This window comes from Felis catus, chromosome D3 (assembly GCF_018350175.1).
Source record: "Felis catus isolate Fca126 chromosome D3, F.catus_Fca126_mat1.0, whole genome shotgun sequence".
Taxonomy (NCBI): domain Eukaryota; kingdom Metazoa; phylum Chordata; class Mammalia; order Carnivora; family Felidae; genus Felis; species Felis catus.
Window position 1 is genome coordinate 1313979 of NC_058379.1, and position 22654 is coordinate 1336632.

The 22654-nt window shown below is 53.3% G+C and overlaps 3 long non-coding RNA genes across 26 annotated transcripts in view; 2 read left to right on the plus strand and 1 right to left on the minus strand.

Moving 5' to 3' along the window:
- The first annotated feature begins 683 nt into the window (after positions 1–683).
- Positions 684–4370, plus strand: LOC109493106. Its single transcript, XR_006588143.1, has 3 exons — positions 684–2121; positions 2212–2452; positions 3670–4370. It is a non-coding gene; the product is annotated as an uncharacterized LOC109493106 (long non-coding RNA).
- A 2441-nt stretch (positions 4371–6811) lies between these two features.
- On the minus strand, positions 6812–12155 carry LOC109493108. The gene is made up of 4 exons (XR_006588121.1): positions 11668–12155; positions 10091–10318; positions 8803–8939; positions 6812–8640 (listed from the first exon to the last, which is right to left on the minus strand). It is a non-coding gene; the product is annotated as an uncharacterized LOC109493108 (long non-coding RNA).
- An 8619-nt stretch (positions 12156–20774) lies between these two features.
- LOC102901135 overlaps positions 20775–22654 on the plus strand; it is a 68354-nt gene continuing 66474 nt past the window's right edge. For 10 of the 24 annotated variants that reach the window (XR_006588371.1, XR_006588365.1, XR_006588366.1 and 7 more), the window contains exon 1: positions 20778–22271. This is a non-coding gene — a long non-coding RNA (uncharacterized LOC102901135). Of the gene's footprint in view, positions 22272–22654 lie in introns of all 24 variants that reach the window. The other 14 variants (XR_006588367.1, XR_006588376.1, XR_006588381.1 and 11 more) reach the window with 8 other exon arrangements.

Below are 22654 nucleotides of genomic sequence, written 5' to 3' on the forward strand. Positions count from 1 at the left end.
CATCACCATCATCACCATCATCACCATCATCATCATCACCATCATCATCATCATCATCACCATCACCATCAGCAATCATCATCACCATCACCATCATCATCATCACCATCACCATCAGCAATCATCATCACCATCACCATCAGCATCATCACCATCATCATCATCATCACCATCATCATCATCACCATCATCATCATCATCATCATCACCATCATCACCATCATCATCATCATCACCATCATCATCATCACCATCATCATCATCATCACCACCATCATCATCATCACCATCATCACCATCATCATCATCATCATCACCATCATCACCATCATCACCATCATCATCACCATCATCATCATCATCATCATCACCACCACCATCATCATCACCATCATCATCATCACCATCACCATCATCATCATCACCATCACCATCAGCAATCATCATCACCATCACCATCATCATCATCACCATCACCATCAGCAATCATCATCGCCATCACCATCAGCATCATCACCATCATCATCATCGCCATCATCATCATCATCACCATCATCATCATCATCATCACCACCACCATCACCATCACCATCATCATCGTCACCATCACCATCATCATCATCACCGTCACCATCACCATCATCATCATCACCATCACCATCATCACCATCACCATCATCATCATCACCATCACCATCATCATCATCACCCACCATCATCATCATCAGCAATCATCATCATCACCATCATCACCATCATTGTCACATCACCATCAACATCACCATCACCATCACTATCATCTGTGTTTCACGATTGAAGAAGCCCAGGCACAGGGAGTTAAGTGGTCACCACATGATAAACAATTACATTGCTCCAAACCCTACAAAATCCCCCATCTGTTTGCTTCTCCTGGGCCAAGAAGAGTAGTGGTGACCCCAGGCTGACTGGCCTCATGTGGCTAGGGGAGTGGAAGAATGGGAGGAAGGGCTCACCTCCATCCTTTCAGGGCATGACCTGGAAGTTCCTCCCATGACCTCTGCTCACAGTGCGTTGGCCAGGACCTGGTCACATGGCCACCTGAGGCTGCAGTGGAGGCTGGGAAATGGAGCATTTGTTCTGGTCAACCACGTGCCCTGATCCCAGGAGGGGCTCTAATTCCCCGAAGGGGCAGATGTGGAGGGAAGAGGCCTGAGTCTTCATTTCTAAGTTCCTGGTGAGCTGGTTCCACAGACCCTGGTCTGAGTAGCAAAGCTTTAGGGGCTCAAACATCCCTGTGTTCTTTCCCCGTGGGGGCCACCTGCTGGGGCCCGTGGGAGGTTCCTATTTGGTCCTGTAGCTCATCAGCGCTCGGGGTCCGTTCTGCAAAGCCTTCTGGCTGACCCCTGAGGACAGACCTGCATGGTTCCCCCAGCTAATTCGTGCAGCATTTCCTGTGGTGGGCTCCCCCTGAGGATGCATTGCCGAGTCGCCTGGTGACTGTGTTTGTTTTCTAGACATTGATCTGATGCGTGTTATGAAAGCACAGAGCTGGCTTCGAAAAGGGGTAATTTCTCCTGTCGATATCAAACACATTCAACGCATCACCAAGCCTGCTCATTACAATTTCAAATGTGCTCCGACACAGGAACCCATAATCCTCGCCAGTCTCTCTGCCTCAGACTTCGGGGGGAACGGATCTGAGTCCCAGCGTGGGCATGTGAAGGCACTGAGCCCCGATGTGAGGGCTGAGGACCCCTGTGGCACTCCGGGCAGAGGACCGTGTGTCTTCAGTGCGCTGATGGCATGGGCGGGTCAGGGCCACATTGACCAAGGCTGCCATGTCCCACAGGCTGGACCCCTGGCATTTCTCCACTCACCCCCACAAACGTCAGCTAATCTCCCCTGAGGGGAGAACCCTCAGTGCCAATTCTGCCCGCTGCGCTGCTCTGGCTGAGCCGGGGAGGACACACAGTCCTTTCCCGGGATTCAACCGTCCACACGGCAGAAGCCATCTCGAAGGACTCACCCACCCGAATCCAGCCTCGGGGCGTCACCGTGAGGTGGGGCAGCTTCCTCCATGCCCCTGCCCCGAGATCACACTATTCCACCCACAGAGGGGCCAAGGCTGTCCGGTCCCAGCAGGTGAGCCAGAACTAAGCAGACTCATCATCCTTTAACCAAACGCTGTAATTTAACCCTGTCATGACATTCAATTCCATTTTTGCCCTCCAGGCTGTTCCTATTTCCGTCAACATTATTGGGAATATCCTAATTCTCACCTCCCCCGCCCGCGTGTGAACCCTCCTCCAGGGTCGATTCTGAGAAGCAGGATTGGTGAACCACAGGGCATGTGTGGTTTCTGCTCTAATGGAGACACCCAGATTGCTCTCCACAAAAGCTATTCAAAGTTGAACATGCTCTGTGCTCGCTTCGGCAGCACATATACAAAGTTGAACATGCTCACCAACAGAATGTAAGAATCCTGTTTCCACGCATCTTTGCTAATACTCCATGTAATACTTCTCATTTTTGTCAAACAGGTGGGAAAACCCCTTGTTTTAACTTGTTTTCGCTCATTCCTGCTGAGCTGACCATTTAAAATGTTTGTTGGCTGTCTGTAATCTCTTTCCCGTGAAGTGTGAGTTTGAATTCTTTGTCTGAATTTCTGTTGGGTTGCTTACCCTTCTCAGATTACTCTATGAGGGTGATTTCACGCGGTCCACGTGGACCCCTCGCTCCGTGCTGTATGAATGTTTTCTCCTAGCCTGTGAGTAATCTCCTGCCTGTATCTCTAGTCCTATAGAAATGTTAAATTTTGCAGTAGTCAGGTTTCTGTGTTTTTTATTTTACTTTTTTGCATTTTTTTTCTTGTCCAAGATCTTTTGTCTCTGCAGGTTACATCTTCTTATATTTTTGTCCCATTTTTTTTTTATAGTTTTGTTTTATAGGTAGGTCTTAAATCCATGTTAAAAATTATGTTTGGAAATGATGTGAGGCTGAAGATTAATTTTATTCTATTTTCCCACAATGCTAGACAAGTGTCTCCACACCATTTATTGCCATCAATCCCTTATGGATTGGAAATACCTCCTTTCTTGGCTGTTAATTTCTTACATGCTTCTGTCTGTTTCTGGACTTTTCATTATGTTCTATTGATACATCTGCTCTATTTATTTCAACTACACTTATTGTACATATGACATATTGGTTATATATTTGACACCTTCCTTTTCTCTTCTTCCTTTCTTGTCTTTACTGTTCTCGGATTTTCTCTTCAAGATGAACTTGGAATCCATCTGTCACGTCCATGAAACGGTGTTGACGTTGAACGATATAATTTTGAGGCTCTCTGCTTCAAAACAGCAAATGTCCGCTTCCTTTTGTCAGGGATCTTTTACAGGCACCGTTGTGAACCCTCACCTGTTCACCAGGCTGACTCACATACCTTAAAGGTCTCGCTGCTAGTAGAAAGGGAAACTTACTTTTTCTGTAGGATCTTCTCATGGGTTATGGCTGATCATGAAGACAGCTTTCATTTTTGAATTTTGAATTTTCCTTTAAGTCCTAACGATTTGTGGTATTGACTAATTGTGTTTCCTATGTAGACGATCGTACACTCTGTCAATAGGGATAATCATGTCTCTCTTTTCTCAATATTTACACATTTTTTCTTGTCCTTGTGTTATCCAGAATCTCCATGCAATATCGTTCATGCCAGTGACATCAGCCATCTTCACTAGGTTCTTGACTTCAGTGGGACAGCTTCCGATCCTTCTCATGAATATGACAGAAAATGAGTTTCTACAAGCTGTCTGAATGTTGCAAGCTTATAAGACCCTGGCTAGTGTTCCTGGTCAGTGCCTTGAAAGGTTTTGAAAATGATATATCCAATTCCTGAACAGATTACACGGACATTGGGATAAAGTCAACCAGAGCTGTTGCCCAAGCATCCTCCCTATGTTCATAACTCTGGTCACGTAAAGAAGGTGAAGAAGACCTTATCTCTTGGGAAAGTTAACTGAATAGATGTCCTGGATTACCCATGAGCTGCCCCAGCCGCCATAACTCTCCGGCCAGAGCCACGGGGAAGACAGATGGAAATCTACCCAACATGGATCAGCTCACACCGTCACTAACCCTCATCGCGGCCCCGAGAGCCATGTGTTTTGAGGTTACTGAGCAGAGGAGGTCCCTGAGTCTCAAGAGGTGTGAGACGTTTGGCCAAGGCTCGAGGCAAGTGAGATGGGGTGTCGGCCATCCGGGCCACGGTTCTACACCCCCCCCCCACACACACACAGTGTACAAGGAAGTGAATAGTGTGAGTTACTGACGGCACTCGTGGAAAATAAATGGGTGTTGAGAATAAAATAAAATAATTAGCCCTAAACAGAGTTCTCTTAGGTGGCTGGCGCTTTTCGCATACCTAATCCTGTACAAGATCGGCCAAGGGCACTGTGCAGCCGAGAGAAAACATACATCTTCTAGAGGTAATGGGCTTAGCAGCTCCTTTGCCACCACCCCCCATCCCCAGGAGGAGACCCCACACTGAACCTCCACCAAAATATTGGAGAGAATTAGGACAGAAAGGTGGTCCCATGATATTCAATCACAAACCGGCCTCCTCTTTGGTGAAAGAGTAAGTGACACATTTCAATCTAGCGTTCCAGAGAAACATGACACCAAGTGTTAGGACGCGGATTAAAGGTGAAGCCTGCAGAGTCTTCGGGCTTACACATGTAAGTCTCACTGCAGATGGGCTGCCTGCCTCAGGAAAATCCAGGGTCCTTGCAAGATCTTTCCATACGTCCACCCTAGTCGCCTGACACCACTCGTGTGCCCCAGGAAGAAAGTCGCTCATGGGCAGCTCGGGAGTTTGTACAGCACAGGACTGCTGGTGGGGAGTTGCCAAAGCCTTTGTCGCAGTGAGTGCCCCATATGGACTCATGTCTGGTCCTTACAGGAGTGTGGATACAGAGAAGGACCAATGTCAGGCCCCATCCTCCACAGAGAGGGCTCCTAGGACCAAACTATTGGCAGAAAAAGGTGCCCCAGCCCCCAGACTCCGGGTCTGAGTGAGGTGCAAGCCTTGGAAAGCACAGGGGAGAAGCCGTGATGGAAGAGCCCACTTCCCCCAGGGGGCGTCGTGGTGACGTTGGCCAGGTGTGCCTGGTTCTCACCTTCTGCATGGAAGGACTGCGCTCCAGGTCCCTTGTGGTTGGGCAGGGACAGTGACCGGTTCTGGTCGAGGAGTTGCAAGTGGAAATGACACGTGCCATGTCTAATCAGCGCATTTAATTGCCGATGCAAGACCCCCCCAAGGACTGTCTTTCCTGCTGGCGCAGCAGCTGGCAGCATTCAACATGGGGCTGCTCCCTGCACGTGACCCTGATGGCACGTCTCACGAGTGATGAATAAGCCACAGACCTGTCGTTCCTGTAGCCATCTGGCCTCTTCTGACCATCACAGCTTTAGTTCTTTTCCTCTTGTTTGCACAGCAGGATGGAGCATTTCCTTGCACACAGTGGGAGCTTGATTAAGATGGATGGATGGATGGATGGATGGGTGGATGAATGGATGGGTGGATGGATGGATGGGTGGATGGATGGATGGATGGATGGTGTGATGGTGTGACGGTGTGATGGTGTGACGGTGCCATAGCACTAACTGAGCAGTGGCCACCCCCTGGTCCTGAAAATCTGGGCCCTGACAGAACTTGGAACTTCCTCCACTCATATTATGTACATGGATGCCATGCTGCTTTTAAGGTGTCATCAGGTACGCAGGACCAGCCCTGGACAGGGCACATAGTTATCGCCAGTTTGGGTGGTGCTGGGCAGAAGAAGACCCAGCTCCTGACCAGTAGTGTCTTGTTTTCCTCTATCTAGTAGCCTTCAGCCCTTAGAGAGACATTCTTATGAGCTAAGCGTTGACTTGTTTGGGTTTTATGATAAACCATGCAGCCACGCCCAGCTCAGGGTGCAGGAGCGTGTTGGCTCCTTTCCTCCGGGAAAAACGTGACACAGTGCCCGAGCCCAGGCTGCCTGAGACACGGGAAGAGGAAGACACATGTTCAAAAGGAAGGGGAACCAAAGATATTGAGGTGACTCCTCGAAGTTGACGGTGTGCTTGTGTGAGTGTGCATGTGTGTGCATGTGTGTAAGTGTGCATGCATGGGTGTTTGTGTGAGTGGGGATGTGTGTGAGTGTGTGTGCATGGGTATTTGCATGAGTGTGCATGTAGTGTGTATGTGTGTGTGCATGGGTGTTTGTGTGGGTGTGTATTTATGAATGTGCATGTTTTTGTGTGAGTGTGCTTGTGTGCATTTGTATTTGTGCATTTATGTGTATGTGAGTGTGCATGTGTGCCCAGGGGTGTGTGTTTGTATGTGTATGTGTGAACGTGTGTGTACATGTGCATGGGTGTTTGTGTGTATGTGCGTGCATATGTGTATGAATGTGTATGTGTGAGTGTGCATGCATGGGTGTTTACGTGAATGTGCATGTGCATTTGCATGAGTGTACATGTGAGTGGATGTGTTTGTGTTCTTGTGTGCATTTGTGTTTGTATGTGTATGTGTGTGTGAGTGTGCCCAGGGGTATGTGTTTGTGTGTGTATATGTGCTTGTGCGTGCATGTGTATTTGTGTGTGTGCATGTGTATATTTGTGTGTGTGTGCACAGGTGATTTGTGTATGTGCGTGCATATGTGTATGAATGTGTATGTGTGAGTGTGCATGGGTGTGTGTATGTGTATTGTGCTGTGTGTGCATGTGTGTTTGTATGTGCGTGAGCATGCACATGTGTGTTTGTGTGAGTGTGTGTACCTGTGCATGGGTGTTTGTGTGTATGTGTGTGCATATGTGTATGAATGTGTATATGTGGGTGTGCACGGGTGTGTGTTTGTATGTGTATTTGTATGTGTGTTTGTGTGTGAGTGTGCGTGTGTGTGTTTGCTCATCTTTCCTCCCAAAGGTCAGGGGTCACACACTTTGGCTCGCCTTGTGACAGAAACATGCTGTTCATAGAGGTGGTTGACACTGTTTACCCCTCTGTAGCCCATGAAAATATGTTAAAGGGTTTCAAGCAAGCCATCCATGTACACAAGAAAGCAGATGAAAAATCACAAAGGAGACCTGTGAGTGCAATTTGGAAATGCCATTATGTAAAAGAACAACTTGCAAGTGTCCTAGGAAGACCATTAAAAGCAGAGGCTTAATAACTGTGCTTGTTGTCACTGGCCGCATAGGAGGCAGATGGCACTAAAAGAAAGAGCTGGATGAGAATCTCAGTCCCACCACCTAGCGGGCGAATCAGCATGGAAAATTAACTTTTTCTCTGAATATCAATCACTTGTAAAATTGAGGCACTTCGCAATGATGTTTTAAGAACGAAACGGGATCTCACTCGTAAAAACGCTGGGTCAGGGGCACATGCAGGTGCTCGGTAATGTCTCACTCGTGCAGCCACTGTTTATCATCCAGTGGCCCCAGAACAGACACCACGGAAGAGGCGTCTCCCAACCACGTAATTGCAACCCTCTCAACAGAGCCTTCTCCTCACTGTGGTGATTGGCCTGAGCCAGACTGCTGACATCACTGCACCAAATGGAGAACTCTAGACTCGAACCAAGAGGGAAGGACATTACCTATTATGTGCTCGTGCATTATGTTGGAAGTGTGAATCTCTACAGAAGTCAGTGCCTGGGGTCCATGGGGGAGAGCCAGTGTGAGGTACAGAATATCGACATTTGCACATAGAAAGAAGCAGAAGATTGCATGCATGTGGCCGAGAGAGACACACACACATGCAGAGAAACATGGTTGCTATCTGACACTATGACTAAGTACTAACACATTTTTGTCCTTTCCTTGAGGCTAATACTGCTCATGGATGACCCTCTTCCAAAGCTCCAGTAAAAACAATAAGTCTTAGGTTAACCTTCATGGAGACATGGGATTGTGATAGGAAACTAGGCGTAACATGAAAGTGTCCTGTTAACACTTCTCAACCCCAGACTCCGCAGCGAGCTCCCAGGATGCCAGTTCCTGACAAAACCGGTTACTTCCTAAATTTACCAGCTAGATGGTGACAGTATTGTAATATGTGTCACCTCATCTTTAGTATTCTATACTTAATGTTGACTCACGATTGTCTCTAACCCTCCAGATTCAGACCCCACCTTACGTCTCTTTGCGAGCCCCTGAATGTCTGCCCAGCACAGTGTTATGATCGGGAGGAGTGGATAAACATTTGCTGAGCAGGTTGATAACCACATCAGCATTGTTCCCACCGCCACGGATCTTCAGCCTGCAGACTTCTGAGTGAAGCTGGTGATGTGCTGTGTCTCAGAATCTGCACTATCTCTGAGGACATTCAGCATAAAGTACTATCTCCCCAGGCTTCAGCTCAGAAGCATCATTTTAGTCAGAAAATCTCTCCATCCTGTATTTTCAAGCTCTTACCGGTTGGATTTAGGGCATGAAGGAAACACTAAAACAGTAGTCAGTTCTGCTATTGGATCCCCGCACGTGTCCACCTGTGGGCTGAGGGTACTGTCTCCACCCTGGTGTCCCGGCGGCGTTCAGCACCCTGGACAGCACCAATGGCCAGCCTGGCCCTGAAAGCTACTTGGTCCTGGACAGAACTGCTGAGGGCGATTCCACCTGGGGGGGGGAGGGGAACAGGGGTGAAGTCGGCAGGTGAGTGAGGGAACTTTTAAGGGGCTTCTGGGAGGACAGAGAGGGCTCTGGGGGGGGGAGTGGCTGAAGACCACCACCTTGGGAACCTCATGTAACATACACTTTGGGGGGCTCATCCCTGATTACCCAGGGCACAACTTGGCTGAGGTCAGGGATCTTCCACGTGTGTGGGCGGATTTCTTCACGGTCACTGCCCCTCTCCCCTGGTGGCCATCTCATAGGTAGGCCCTTCAGGACCTAAATATGCACTGAGCGATCTTTACCTGACAAGGACAGAGGAGAAGAAACATTACCTCCCAACATAGGGCAGAGAATTCTGGAGACAGACAAACAGCTGTCTCCTGCAAGACTCCAGGCGTCTCTCCCCTCTTCACTGCCCTTCTGAGGGCCATGGCAGGAACATTAACGCAGCTCCACTTCCTGTAGCCTCATTGCTTCTGGGACCTGCACCCTCAGCCCAGTGCTCATTTCCTGGCAGGCAATCACTCTGCTGGGCCTCATCTTACCTCCTGCATCTCCTCTCCGAACACATGTGCACATGCATAATTGTTGCTGTATTTATTTGCTTTTTTTTTTTTTCCACCTGCAGTCTGTTTTAATTAGAAAGTTAGCCTTGGGCCAAGCATAACATATACCTATTTTGTTTGACTGCTTTTGAAAACTAAACCACCTAGAACCCCCCCCCCCCCCACCCCAGCTCATTAGCCTGCCAGGATTTATATAATTCCAACAACAGTGAAAAGCCTTGAATGCATCCACCCAGCTCAACAAGAGGGAGGTTGAGGGGACACAATCCCTGCTCTATGAGGACCCGACTATTGAAAAAGATCACCCAGTCCTCCCACGTTGGTCAGAGGGGTGTGGCTTGGCCCTTGGAGGCAGGGTGTCTGCGCCTTTCGGGCTCCTGATTTTCTGCTTCATGTCTGCCTCCTACAGGGACAGCGAGTGTGCACCACAGGGGGCAAAGCTACCTGTGCCTCAGCCCTGAGCTAGTTACAAGGAGTTGCCATTAGAGGGTGCCTGTCGTCGTGACATCCCTCCCAGCCCCGCTCATCAGTCACCGGTGGTCACAGGTCAGCAGGGAGGTCTCCATCAGGGAGGTCTGTTTACTGTCATGGGTGACTCAACAGATCGGTATTTCATTCTCAAATGCAAATCATTAAAATAAAACCCTAGGGGCGCCTGGGTGGCTCAGTCGGTTAAGCCTCTGACTTTGGCCAGGTCATGATCTCACGGTGTCTGGGTTGGAGCCCCACAACGGGCCCTGTGCCGTCAGAGCGGAGCCCGCTTCAGATGCTCTGTCTCCCTCTCTCTCTGCCCCTCCCCTGCTCGTGCTCTCTCCCTCTCTCAAAAGTAAATAAACATTTAAAAAATTAAATTTGATCACACCCAATTAAAATGATAATAATCTTACCTTGGAGCTCTCGCATGCCTTGATGCCTTGTTTTGAATCTTTCCTGCACAAGGTCTGTGAGCTCCCGCTTCTGTGCACACCCCTGCAGCTCCCCGCGTGGCCGCGTAGGGCGCCCTTCCCAGCATATGTCATGCCGTGTCCTCCTGCTCAGGCTCTCCAGGGCCTCCACCTACTCTCCGTAACTGTGCTGTCCCACACGCTGCCACAAATGTAGCCACAGGCACGGTGCTATGGAGAAATTAAAATGTGGCAGTGCAACTGAGGAACATTCAATGTAATTAAAAAAAATTTTTTTTAATGTTTAATTTTGAGAGAGAGGAGGGAGGGGCAGAGAGAGGGAGACACAGAATCTGAGGCAGGCTCCAGGCTCTGAGCTGTCAGCACAGAGCCTGATGTGGGGCCTGAACTCACAAACCGTGAGATCATGACCTCAGCTGAAGTCCAACACTTAACCGACTGGGCCAGCCAGTCAGGTGCCTCTGTAATTATTTTTTTTTAATATTTATTTTTTATTTCTTTTTGTGAGAGAGAGAGAATGCAGGTAGAGAGAGAGGGAGACAAAGGATCTGAAGCAGGCTCCGTGCTGACAGCAGAGAGCCCTACACAGGGCTTGAACTCATGAACCATGAGATCATGACTTAAGCCAAAGACGGGGACACTTAACCAACAGAGCCACCCAGGCGCCCCTGATGTAAGCAATTTAATCGTCCCTAGTGACCAGGGCTCAGTGTTGCCGAGCACAGATGGGGGCCCCGGGCATCTCTGTGCCCATCCCCACCTCCCTTTGGCCACTTGCCCACCTGTCCATGAAACACATCACTGCACCTCTCGGGCCTCAGTGTCTCCATGTGACTGCTCCCCTCCTCGCGGCAAATGTCTGAAGACTGACACTTCCTTACACACAGAAGTGAACTTGTGCAGCTACCTGGTAACAGCCTCTTTCCCACCTCCCTTCCTGCAGAGAATCCCCATCCCTGCTCCTCTGGACTGCACTCTACCCTCTCCCATTCTTTTTTTTTTTAATTGTTTTTTTTTTTAATGTTTATTTATTTTTTGAGAGAGAGACAGAGCAGAAGCAGAGGAGGGGCAGAGAGAGAGGGAGACACAGAATCCGAAGCAGGTGCCAGGCTCTGAGCTGTCAGCACAGAGCCCGATGCGGGGCTCGAACCACAAACCCTGAGGGCATGACCTGAGCCAAAGTGGAAGCCCAACCGACTGAGCCACCCAGGTGCCCCTCTTCCATTCTGAGTAGCCCCCCACTTAGCCTGTGAGCTCCGCACACGGTGAGTGAGACCCCTGAAGCGACCACCCTGGGTTCAAATCCTGACTCTGCCCATTTGCTGGGTGCCTCAGGAGAGATATTTAACCTTTCTGTGCCTCAGTTTCCTTGCCTGCAGAATGAGAGTACTATGGACCCTGGGGCAGGAACTCACATCTCCTGACTAGAGTGGGGGGCACTCCCGTCCCTAGGCGGCCTCCCCAGGGGCTCCCCCATCCATCCCAGGGCATCTGTGAGGTCTCCCAGAGCTCTGTCTGCTCCTTTTCCTCTCCCGCCCCTGGGCCCCAGCAGAGCCTACCCCTCCCAGCCCTCAGGTGATCTCCCAGGTGTTCAGAGCCTGGCTGCAGCGGGGAAGAGCTGATGGAGACCCAGGTGAGCACAGTCTGGAACATTCTCTGTGCGTGGAGACAGGTCAGCACGTACACTTGCGGGGTCATGGGGAGAGTCCAACTGCCACTTAGGAGAGAACAGAACGTCAGGGCCCCGGGTTCTTACTGTGCTGGGATGGAAATTCAAAGGGAACCCTAAGGGCCATGATGGGCAGGGGGGGTGCAAGACCAGGAACCAGGCTGTGGCAGCGGAAGGGGGGAGGCAGTGGGGCAGGAAGGCTTGGAGGGGAGCAGAGAAGGATCCAGGACCTTCCCCGAATTGGAGGGTCACTGTGCCAAAGTGGATGTGGGATTGCTGGAGTGGCTGTGGGGAGGGCTGGTGGCCAGGAGGGGAGGGCAGGGACAGTCTGGCTCCGATGTTGTGGAGGTGGCCTCGCTGAGATGAGGGACAAGGGAGCGGGAGGGAAGGATGGGGAGCAGGCTGAGGCAGACGGATCAGGACCCTGCTGCCAAGTGTCTTGGCACCTGATTGGCCCTGAGGGAGCCACACCCCTGTGTCTGAGCCAATCACGTGCCTGGGGAGGGCAGGGCGCTGATTGGCTGGGACCTTGTCAAGTGATCTGCCTCCCCCCACTCCATGGGGAGAGTCCGCGACCACGTGGTCTGAGACTGCTGGAGGGAGGATCCTCCTGGGTCTATTATAGGAGCTGGATGAATGGCTGAATATGACCCCTCCAGAATGGGCCGTTCTCCTGCTTTTCAAAAAAGGAGGCCACGGCCTTGGCACCGAGGACCCCTCCAGGAGCACACAGCTCTTGTGTCAGCGCCAGGCTTGGGACCCCACCTGTCGGGTTGGGCTCTGACCACTTGCTGCATTGTCCGGGCGTCAGGGCCTGAGCCCCTCAGCAGCCTGGGTGCAGCTTAGGGCGCGGGGGATGCTCCCCACGGGCTCTCCCCATTCTCTTCTTTACCCAGAGCGGGACAAGGAGCCCCTCATACCCAGGGGCCAGTAGGCAAGGCTGTACATTTATCCCCAGAGGCTAACCTTAAAAACAGTCTTCAGGTCTCCAGCAAACCCATACTATACGCAACTAAAATGTTCTTCCCCAAACCTCAAGGAGACACATAATGAACAGTGAGAACTAATTATCTTTTACAACAAGCAGCAATTGGCTATTAAAAAGGAACTCCCCCCAACTTACACCATCAGCTCTTTGGGACACATCTACGTGGTTTCCTGTGGCTGTGCTGTCAGTCAGTCCTGGAGTAAACCACAGTCAGAGCAGGACACGTGCTGGCTTCGAAGCCCTGAGGCAGCCTGCAGCCTCTGAGCCCCCCGCATAGACACAGCACGTCCCGGGCTCCTCTCCTGCCTCGCTCAAAGCGGGCATCCAGTCCTGCAGGCGGCAGGGAGCTCGGTCTGGACTCCCCCGGATACCTCTGTCTCCTGACCCACCTTCCTGGGGTGGAGGGATGAACAGGGTAGCCTCAGGTTGTAGCGCAGGGACAGACATGCAGCTGGACGCACTGTTCAGTCTGTGCTGGGTTCTTGAGAGGTGACCTGATTGGCCTGTGCTCATGGTCCAGTGTCCCCTGGATACTGTCTCCATAGGAGCCACCTCATTAGCGCAGAGAGAACTGGGAAATCCTCCCCACCCCCATCACCTCCCTGCACTCCAATCCCCCGTGATTTCTAGTTTCTAGTCAAGGATTCTGCACCCTTAAGCACCCTGTAGACCTGACCAATTGTCTCTGCAGAGAATAGTGCAGGAAAGATTGGGGAATATGGGGGGTGGGGTGGATCGAATCCGTGTCTGTTTTAAATCCCAAAGTTTCCCTTAATTCACAGATTCTTCAGAGTCAGATGCCTAGCCATCTGCATGAAGCACTCTCTCCTGGAAATGAATCCCTGGGCCTCCCCAAAGGCCCATCCTTTATTATAAGTGAAGGCCATCTCACTGCTGTTGGAATATTCCTTTTGCTCTTAGCATCCAGAGAGAGAAGGCTGTGTCATTCCAGAATCGACTGTTGTTAAGACGGCGACAGTCTCCAAAGCAATCTACAAATTCAATGCAACGGCAATCAGACTTCCAACTGCCTTTTTGCAGAAATAGATGAGCTGATTCTAGAATTCCTATGGAAATCCGCATGGGTGATGGTGAGTCGGGATGGGGACTTCCTGGGGAGTCAGGCTTTGGTGCCGGAGGGGGTGGGAGCATCAGAGGAGCTCTGAGGTCAGAGTGGGCCTGAGCATGAGCAGGGGACTGTGGACAGGGCAGGGACAGGCACCACTTTCAGGAGGAGCAGAGACTGGAGTGGTCGGGTCATGTGACTTGAGGGGGGTCAGGGTTCACTGACAGGGAGAGAGACCACCATGAAAGGAGGTGGGGCCAAACAAGAGGGGGTGGGGCACTTGATGGGGTGGGGCCAGGTGAGGGTGGGTAAGGCCTCCCTGGTCAGTGCTCCCTGTCCATCCTTGGGGAGGATTCCTCATTATGACTGAGAACTCCCAAGGTCTCTCTCCTTCTGGCAGGTCCCCTCGCCGTGTCCCCTAGCCACCTCACAGTTACCCCTCTCCCTGGCTTCCAGCAACCCCAGCACCACCAGGAGCAGCAGGCAGAGTGGCCAACTGCACGTGAAAGGACAGGTCCCGTATCTTCAGGATGGTCCAGGGGGTTATTTTGGGTAGAGGGAGGAGCAGGCCGAGGCTGCCATGAAAGGTTTTCGGGCACATCCAGAGACGCGGCTGTCCCCGGGGAGCTCATGCCCCAAGGCAAAAATGGACTCACAGCCGCCCTCCCTCCTCGCTCCTGCCTCCTCTCGGCTCCTCTGGTTTGCTCCGCCGGCAGGCCGTGTTGGCGCCTTTTCCGCTGAGAACCTCAGGACTAGGTGTCACCTGGGCGCGGGGGTGACTTGAAAACACGTTGGGCTGTTTTGAGGGGACTGTTCTAATTGCAGACCCTGTGTGACTTCCCAGATTTTTCCTCTGTTTTGGCCCCGAACATCCCAGCAATTCCTGTGCCTGTTTCCCTCTGCTGCCGAGCCGGCCGACGGGCGGACCGTGAGCTGGAACCCGACGGTCCCGGGTCCTCAGGCTGTTCCTCCGGAGTCGGGGGGTTAACGGGACAGGGTGTGGGAAGCCACGGAGGATCGCGCTTGAGAATTCAGACCCTCCTGGAGGGTCCCAGAGTCCCAGGGGGCAGTGGAAAGACCGAGAAACTTGTGTTCCAGGGTCGTACAGGCCTGGAGGGCTGAGGGGAGCCTCTGGACTGTGCCTCCTGCAAGGGCCCCTTTGTCCCCGGGGACTGCTGTCCCCTGGCACTCCATCAGGGAAGGATGGCACTGCCTCTTCACTCCTCCAGGCTGTGCTGGGGGAGACTGCGGACCTCCTGACGGTCTGGGGGCAGGACAGCTGTCTCTGAAGTGCACCTCTGACTCACACCCATGCACACACACGGCCCGTGGGTTCCGAGGTCATTCGTTGCTGTTTTCAGTTGTCTCCCTGTCTGAGCACGGCGGTGGCCATGGGGGGAAACCCCCCAGAGTGCAGCCGGAGGAATTCGTGGGCAAAGACAGGCATGAGTGCACCCCAAGTAAGACTCAGGGTGCCACCCTGTCTGGCCCTGCAGGGGAGCTCTGCCCATGGCTTTCCTTGGACGAGGGTAACCTGGTGAATGTGGGGTCCCGGGGCCCTCGTGGGCTGTGTGAAGAAAGGTGTGCACAGGCTCACACGGAACGGTGCTCATCTCCCACTTGTGCTGAGCGTTCCTGGGGTGGCCGTGGCTCCCGCAGTGGTCCATGGCCACAGGGAGGGGCTGTCTTGGCTCCTTGCTCACTGGCAGGGCAGGTCAGGACACAGGACAGAGTGGGCCCCTGGACATGGTGGGAGCGGGTCTTGTCCTCTGCTTTTCTGGGGCTCAGCTCTCCTCCCCTACACATGCTCTGCGTCCGTGTCCCCACGAGGAGTCGCGGCGGAGCGTCCCTCTGAGTGACGTCCTTCCCAGACTTGAGGGGAGCTTCTGCGCAGGCCCCAGCCAGAACCTATCAGAGAGATGCTCTTGAGTCGCTGTGACGGTATGTTCTCCTAGGCTGTTGGGGGATGGGTGGAACCAGGCCTGGGAAAGGCTCAGGCAAGTCTGCACAGGGGGCCACTCTGATAGTGACCTGAGCCCCTCCTCCGGGGCCTCATTCTAGGAAAGGTATGAGGCTTCTCTGTCATGTCCCTCGTGAGGTGCAAGCATCCAAGAAGTTCTGGCCCCGGGTCTGAGTATGGGGGGCCACCCAGCACCAACACAGTGTCTAAAGACTGAGTTTCAGCTCAGGTTCTGCAGCTGTTATTCTGGAACATTCCTGCTACCCATCTGGAGTGCTGGTGATTGCAGAATGTTCTGGGTCCCTCGTGTCTGCTGTCATTTACCACCTGAACACTCAGGTAGCATTATGTCCTCGTGTGACAGTACCCAGGACTCTGGCTGGCCTGCGAGCCGGGCTCCCTCCTCGGGGTCCCTTTCGTGTGGATAATTAAGTGCAAGCTGTCTCTGTCTGACGTGGGAGGTCGGCTGGGTGGTGGGCCTGAGTAGGCAGGTGAATGTTCAGCAGGTAGTTGAGACTGTGAGTGGGAGAGGGGAGGAGGGAGGCAGCTCAGGACATCAGTTTAAAAAAAAAAAAAAAACGAAGTCACAGAGGGATTTATGATTAAATATATCTTTTCCCCCAAATCTATCACCACTCAATGTAGAAGACACCAGATTTAGACAGTCTGTGGGTGTCTTTGTGGGAGCAAATCACAACTACTCATTGCTAGGAAAGGTTGATTTGAAAATGGTTTGAAGTTATCCATGCTAAAAATGAACATTTCATGAATAGTAATGTGAGTGAGTGACAGCCTGAGTCAACTGCCCACCTCTTGGCTTGGGGCAGGGACACAAGGTATAGCACCTCTGGGCGGTGTCCTGGGAGAATGGTCATTTCTCCTAAAGGAAATCCAGAAGGAGGGGGGAGGAAAACAAAGAGAACAGAGAGCCAGGATAGGAGCCAGTTTTGAAAGTCTTTAAATGGGAAAGTCAGGGAAGCTTCTAGAAAGGCTGAATTGCTGGTTGATGTAGATTCATTGAGCCGGAAAAGAGCAATGTCCTGCTGCCTGAAATCACCTTCAGCGAGGGGCTCAGGAGTTAACTTGAAAGACAAATGAAGGATCATTTCTGCAGCCACACATCTGCCCTCATGTTCTCACTAATGGGATTGCAGATGTAGGGAACGCAGTGGGATGGCCTCATTCCTTCTGGAGGATTGCTCAGAGCACAATTAGCAGAGGAAGACCAGCTGTGCCCAGCAAGAGGGGGTCGGAAGGGCTTGGGCTCCTGGCTAATGGGGGTGGGGCTGAGGCTTCATGATTTCCGGGAGGTAGAGGTCTGGGAGCATCTCCCACAGAGACAGGCCTCCAGGGGAGCTGGCCTAGCTCCGGACAGCTGGCTGTGTCTCCTCTGCCTGCCTGTGGCTCCATCTGTGAGGGCACACACCCTTGACATTGATCCAGCAGGATCCTCGGCCACCACCTGCCTGTCCTGGGGCTGCTGCCTAGGGAGAGATCTACCCTCCTGTGCTGCAGAGTCCTTCCTCGCAGGTTTAGGGGTGTGTGTGTGTGGGGGGCATCTAAAAAGCACCACATGTACCGTGGAGGGACCAAGTATGTGCCAGCCTCATTCTCTGGATGCATCAGCAAACAGGATTTTCTTAGGACAGATTTTGGTTCAGCAGCTCTGGGAGGGGCCTGGAATTCCAAATTTGGATCAGTCATTGGGTGATGCGGGCACTGCCTGTGCAACTGTCCCTCCCCTGGGAGGGGAAGCAGATGTGCAGGGGCTCCAGGTTCCCATAACCCCGGGTGGGGACCCCAGGGCCCCTGGTGTCTGAAATCCGCCCGACGTAATCATGCCGTTTCTGTCTTCAATTCTTTTACTTTTTTCTCCTTATTTTTATTATTTGAAGGTAGTATATAAATTTATATCCCCCCTCCCATCATTCCACCCCCTTCCCGGCCTCTGTGGACACGGGCATGGGATCGGGGCGCCCCCGCTGCGGCCTAAGCCGGTCGGGGTTGCTGGTCCAGCTCGGGTGCCTGCTCACAGCCAGCGGCCCACGTGGCTGACAAGCCCCAGGCTTGCGCTTCAGCTCCTGGATGGCTCCGCCCATTCCCCAGAGCCCACCCCATTGGCCGGTCTGCTCACGTGTCCACCTCCAGCCAATCCTGCTGCGCACTCTCGTGTTTATGCTGATTGGCCGCGCCTGATCGCCCGCCCTCTCCTGAACCAATCGCTGTGCGGGAGTCACCCGCCCCAACCCTAAAGCGGGGGGGGGGGGGCGGCTAGAAAGGGAGCCAGGACCCCGCCCCGCTCTGCCTCGCCAGGAAATGAGGGCACGTGAGCAGCACATGTTCCGGAATTGGACGCAGGAACCGCCAGAGAGGTGTCCGCTTGTGTGTCTTCGCTCCCAGGTCCCCTGCCAGGTGCTGGCCGTGCTCCTGCACTACTTCTTCCTGAGTGCCTTTGCCTGGATGCTGGTGCAAGGGTTGCATCTCTACAGCATGGTGATCAAGGTCTTTGGCTCAGAGGACAGCAAGCATCTCTACTACTATGGGATAGGATGGGGTAGGTGGGGATGGAATGGGGCAGGTGGGGATAGGGGGCAGGTGTGTGGAGTACAGGGGGACGGGATGGGGAGGCGGGGATAGGAGGGGCAGGTGGGGATATGGGGCAGGTGGGGGAGGTGGAGATAGGAGGATCAGGTGGGATAGGAGTGGGGAGGTGGGGGAGGCAGAGATAGGTGGGGTAGAAGGGGGTAGGTGGCCATCTTTATCCTCATCCTTCTTGGCACCCTGGGAGGGCAGGAGTGGAAGGAGAGTCCCCTTGGACAACAATGGCAAAGAACTCTTGTTTTTCGTTTTGTTTTTTTATGTTTATGAGAGAGAGAGAGAGAGAGAGTGTGTGTGTGTGAGCATGGGAGGAGCAGAGAGAGAGGGAAACACAGAATCTAAAGCAGGCTTCAGCCAATGAGCTGTCAGCACAGAGCCCAATGCGGGGCTCGAACTCCCGAGACCAGACCGTGAGCTCATGACCAGAGCCAAAGTCGGATGCTCAACGGACTGAGCCACCCAGGCACCCCTCTTGATTTGTTTCTTTAACTTTGTTGTTGTCCACACCGAGGAGTCCCGGTGAGGCTCTGTGTACTGCTGGAAGGTTGGGCTGTGTAATGCCACCTGGAGACCTTGCGTTCACCATAAGGCATCTACCAGACGCTAGAGACTTGCTACTTGCTTCTGGCTTTCTATAGATAGGTTTAATTTTCACAGTCCTCACCGTACCTGAAGATAGCATGTGTTTTGTGCTTTGAGTTGGCAAATAGAATTTACTCGATGATGAAGTGTAGGTGGAAATATACACCCCTCATTTCTGCTTTTCTTAGCATGAATGGCTTCATAAGTCCCTTGGAGGGTGGAAGAGGGGGATATTGGACTTCGAGGAGCAGCTGGGGGGTGGGGGGGAATCCTGAAGGAGGTGCCATTACTGGGAGGGGCGACTCATGGCAAGAAGGAAGGGGTAGATGGATGCTGGTAGATAAACCATCTCTGTCTCATCCTGTATTACTGAACTTTTTAATATCTTTTATTAAAATGTGAAAATAGGGGAAGGGGATTAAGAGTACACTTATTGTGGTACACACTGAGTAATGTATAGAATTGTTGAGTCAATGTACACCTGAAACTTGTAACACTGTATGTTAATTATACTTGAATAAAAAAAAATAGAGCAAAGGAAAAAGCTGCCCAATTATTGCAAAGTCAAAAAAAAATATGAATTTTCCCTTTGCCATAAATGTGCTCCTGACAAGGAAGGGACTACAACATTTTTTAAAGTTTATTTATTTATTTATTTATTTTGAGAGAGAGAATCCCAAGTAGGCTCCTTGCTGTCGGTGCAGAGCCTGATGTGGGGTTTGATCCCATGAACCATGAGATCATGACCTGAGCCAGAGATCAAGAGGCGGATGCTCAACTAACTGAGCCACCCAGGCATCCCTACAACAGTTGTCTTAACAGTTGCGTGATAACCACGATGGGGCATAGTTCCGAAGACAAGGGCTCTTTGCTTCCCCTGTTTGAATGGCTGAGGACTCTTGACTAGTGGTTGTGACTCCGCACGTCCCCTGAGACCAGACAGGACACATACACCTATGAAAGGGCTGGTGGTGGTGGTGGGGGGGCAGTACTTGACCCACCTGAAAGCCATGTAAATTACAAAAAGTTCAGGCCCTGTTGAGTCCAAATGAAGCAGTTTTGAGGGCCGGGCCAAGCACCCCCAAGTTTGCTGACTGACCCCTGTTGTGTGTACAGTGACACCATGGTTTCCAAACCCAACAACTTAAATACACCTGCGTGGAGGAGACATTCTGTAAACACAACCACTCACAGATGGCAATGTAGATAATCACCTTAGGTTTATTTTGTAAATTCAGATTATTATTTTCTTGGTGGAGACCCCAGACCCCCCCTCCCCCCCCCCCCCCCCCCCCCCCGCGCTGTAAATCTGTTCCTCTAAACAAGGTCTGTGGAAAGCATTAGTATTTATAGCAAAGTGCTCACTGTGCTTGGGCTTCCTACGGCTCCCTCCAAGAGGTGCATTTATTACAAGGAGCGCATTTATTACAGCTCCTTGGGTGACTGCAGCTCAGCTCAGGTGGCTCCAGTGGATGAAAAATTGCATGATGCTGTGTTGGCACCTGAGCTCAGGAGGGAAACGGGGACCATTAGAACATTCTGGAGCTCTCCAGGGCGAGTGGCTGAACTCAGTGACAAGTTTCAATCTGCCCAGGTGTTCCCAGTGCCCCGGGGTGCAGGCATGTTTCCGTCCTCTCTTCTTGCTGTCCCCTCATCCCACAGGAGGGAGGGAGTGGGCTCCACGCTGCCAGAGCCCCGCCCCACCCCTCCCTGCCCCAGCCTTCCTGGAGACAAACCAGCAGATGCATCACTAGCTCCCCTGGTTGACTCCAGAACGCTCCACTGTCCTGAGAGGTCGGGATGCTGGCCTCCAGTAGCCCAGCTGCCATCACCACCCATGGCTCTTCTTCCTCCTCTGCCCTGTTTGCTTCAGCAGAGGGCAGAGTGGGCCTCAGAAAGTGTGCGTCAATGGTGAAGACGGGTTCACACCGGTCTGGGCTGACTCAGCCCGTGGTAACTTTCTGTAGACGGGGAGGCTACAGCTGAGGGGCCAGGCTCTGCCCGCCTCCCTGCAGAGCTGGGCTCCAGGCAGGAGCCTGGGGACACAACCTGCTGGCGACATGCAGGATGGCTTTTCCCTCACCCTCCTGCAGACCGCTCCCTGCATTCATCCGGAACCCAGCCCACATTCTCGGTGTGTAACCCGAGACAGACCGACAGACAGGGCCTGACCCTTGACCTCCTCAGCGTCCATTATCATCTGTCATTATCCTCATCGCTATCAGCCTGAGGTCAGGCCCTTTAACGATGACGCTCACGTGAGGTTGGGGTCAAGGAGAAGTGTGGCCAGCCCTGAGAGAAAGGCACTTCAGCCACGCTCGCCGAGGGAGCCGCACACTCAGGGCCCCCACACCGATCTGTGAGCAAACTGGGTCGGTGTATCCCCAGGCCCAGCCTGGGGAGGAGCCCTGCTGGGAGGAGCCCTGGTCTGTTGGGAAGCTGCCCCGGAGCATCCGTGGCGGGCGTCTGCTGGGGTCCTGACGTCTGCGAGAGCGAGGACGTGCCCCGTTTTGATCTTGCGTTGGAAGAGGGAGGGCGTGGTGAACCCCGTGTGCAGCGTGGTCAGCACTCGGGGCCTGGTGTGGTGTCCGGCAATGGCGGGGGTGCGGGTGCTGGCAGGGGACGTGCGGGAGCCTCTCTGGGGGGGCAGCACAGGAGCTAGTCCTGGATGGGGCTGTAGGGAGAGAGTTCCAGAAACGCAGGTGGGGCCGGGCCTGGTGCACTAGGACAGGGAGGGGACCATGCGTGGTGGGCGCAGAGGGGGGCCCACAGGTCCCGTCCCCGAGCTCGGGTTCGAGGAGAAGCCAGCGCGCCTCCCGGCACTCCCTTCCCACGTGGACACGTCCAGGGTGGAAGCCACGCCGCTCTCCCGAAGTCCCTTGCAGCTGCCCTGCCCCCACGTGACCCGCGTCCGCCAACCAGAAGCCTCCCGTGAGCCTCCGCGCGGGAAGAGAGCCGGGGAGGAAGATGGCGCCGGGGTCTATGAGGCCGAGTAGCCTGAGGGGACGGTGTCCCCGGCGGGCGGGGGCCGAACGGCTGCCTGGGGTCCGTGGAGGAGCCCGTGCACGCGGCCCCCGAGTCTCTGCCCACGACGGGCCGGGAGCATCCCGACGTCCCCAGGGGCCGCCCAGGGCCACCTCCCAGGCGCGAGTTGAAATGCTCGGGCTCAGACCCGCCCGCGCCGCCTGCGTCCCAGGCCACGTGTCCCCCAGTTGCAGGGGCCGCGTGTGCGCCTTGACCTCTGGGAGCACCTGCCCTGCGCCGTGCCCGGTCCCGCTGTCGGCGCTCCTGTCGCTACAGGTAAGACCCTGATGACGGAGGAGCCGCGGGCGGGACCCCGCCGGGGAGAGGGACCCGGTGTTCCCTGCGTGTGTCCCTCCTGCCGCTGGACGCCGGGGGCCACACCCCTGCACACTTAGACCCGAGCACGTACACGACTCAGGCGCGCCAATCCAGGAACATTCATTCACTTACACACACGGGCAGAGCTACAGAGACACGGGCTGGGGTGACGTGGCCCCCGCCTCCCTGGAACTGCAGGAGTGAACCGAGCCTGCCGGACTTCCGCCCCTCATGCCCCTCGTCCCACCTTTGCACTGACATTGGACACCCACGAGTCCACGGGGGCGGGGTGTGGGGGGAGGGTGCTGTAAGGAGCGGCCCCAGCCCCAGGCCGGGTGGAA